Source organism: Chinchilla lanigera, unplaced genomic scaffold (genome assembly GCF_000276665.1).
Source record: "Chinchilla lanigera isolate Chin_1 unplaced genomic scaffold, ChiLan1.0 scaffold00041, whole genome shotgun sequence".
NCBI lineage: Eukaryota > Metazoa > Chordata > Mammalia > Rodentia > Chinchillidae > Chinchilla > Chinchilla lanigera.
The window spans coordinates 17590018-17592371 of NW_004955442.1; positions in this window are offsets into that span (position 1 = coordinate 17590018).

Below are 2354 nucleotides of genomic sequence, written 5' to 3' on the forward strand. Positions count from 1 at the left end.
GAACATTCTTTACCACTGAGCTATAGCCCAGGCCTTACTGCTTTCTGTCTCCATGAATTCCACTCTGTACTTCAAATGAGTGAACTCATGCAGCATTTTCTTTTTATCAGTAGCTTATTCCACTGGGCATAACATCCTTAAGTTTTATTCATGTTGTAATAGGTGTCAGAATTTCCTTTTTAAGGAAAATTCTGCTGCCTATCCATTGACCTATTGGTGGACATGTGGATTGCTTCCACTTTTTTTTTTTTTTTTGTCTTTTTGAGGCAGGGTCTCACTATGCAGTTCAGGCTGGCCTTGAACTCTCTTTGTAGCTCAGGCTGGTCTCGAACTCACGAAGATCCTTCTGCCTCAGCCTCCTAAGTGCTGGGATTACAGGCATGTGCCACCATGCCCAGCTTGCTTCCACTTTCTTGTTCACAGTCTTTCAAATCACCGGATCCCTGGTGAGTCCATAACCCAGAATGATCTCTGAGAATAAAGAACCACCTATTCAAGAACTGCTTCTGCAGGAGAGGACAGCCTGGCCCCTGGAGGTTTATGGTTGGGGGTTGGGAGGTTGTTCATTAACTGTGGGATGGGGACAAGTATAAATCCTACATACCAGAAGAGCAATGACAGTTTAGCAAGAGAATAGAAACTGTAATTCATACACTTTCAAAATTAAGAATAAGGAGCCAGGTGTGTAGGTGCATGCCTGTGATCCCAGCACTTGGGAGGCTGAGGCAACAGGATGGCCATGAGTTCAAGGCCAGCCTGGGCTACATAGTGACATAGTGAATTCAAGGCCAGTCTGCACTACAAAGTGAAACCCTGTCTCAAAGAACAAGGGGAAGGAGGCTGCAATTGTAGCTCAACGGCAGAGCACTTACTTGGCCCTGGGTTAAAAGGGGGTGGGGCTAGAAAAAGAATTAAAATGTGTTATGTACCTATACCACCTCCCTATGATGAATGTAATCATCATATACTACAAACACATACTAATAAAAATTAAAAAAAAATTAAGGACAAGGATTCTCATGCCAATAGAACCACACAATAAAACCAACAAGGATAATGCTCTCCATGTTCCATTCCGTTTTTTTGTTTTTTTCTTTGGTGCTGAGAATGAACTCAAGGCTTCATACATGTGGAGGAATGCTCTACCAATGACTACACCCCAACCAGTTTTATCTAATTTTACAATCTTCCCTGAACTTTTGCCCAAATCACTCACCTTCCTCCAACAGCTGAGAGTGTCAGATCTATGAACTAGCACCCCTAGCCCTCATTATAGCCCCTACCCTGTTTTATTTTCCTCTAGAGCCCTCATCCACCCCTGGCATGTTACCTACGTTTTTGTCTTGTCTGTTTTTCATTGTCCAATCTGGGCAGGCCTGCCCTGGCCACACCTGCCTGCTTAGACCTACTATCAGGGAAAGCAGGAAATGCCTTTTTGACCCTGCAGGCCTGGAATCTAGGTTCTGCCTGTTCCATTTATTCCTTTTTCATTCCCCAGAGCACCCTAGTGTGTGCACCAAAAATCCATAGGAGTCATTCTTCCAGGGCACCAGGGATCAGTGCCAGGTGTGGCAAATCTGATGCTGAGCTACACTCTTCCTGTAGTGTTGCTCCCATAAATCCTAATCCCAGAGGCCTTAGGAAATTTTATTTAATTTAATTAATTTATTTATTTATTTATTGTGGTTTTTTTCTAGTACCAGGAATTGAACTCACGACCTTGTGCTTGCCAGGCAGGCACTGTGCCACTGAGCTAAATCCCCAGCCCCTTATTTTTTTATTTATTTTATTTTATTTTTTTTTTTGGTTCTTAGAAAATTTTAGTGAATAACTAAAGAAGAATAAGCCGGGCGTGGTGGTGCACGCCTATAATCCCAGCACTCGGGAGGCTGAGGCAGGAGGATTGTTGCGAGTTTGAGACCAGCCTGCGCTACAAAGTGAGCTCAAGGCCAGCCTGAACTGCAGAGAGACCCTGTCTCAAAAAGACCAAATAAATACAGAAAGAAAGAAAGAAAGAAGGATAAGGGCTGGGCATGGTAGGGCATGCCAGTAATTCCAGCACTCTGGGTGGCTGAGGCAGAAGGATGGCAAGTCCAAATCCAACCTGGACAATTTAGTGATTTAGCAATATCCTGTCTCAAAAGAAGGCTAGCAGTGTAGCTCAGTGTGGGTTCAATGCCCAGTACCATTTAAAAAAAAGCTTGAGTCAGGCGTGGTGGCATAAGCTTGTAATCCCAGCACTCGGGAGGCTGAGGCAGGAGGATTGTTGTGAGTTTGAGAGATTAGCCAGGGCTACAAAGTGAGCTCAAGGCCAACCTGAAGTGCATAGTGAGAACCTGTTTCAAAAAGACAAA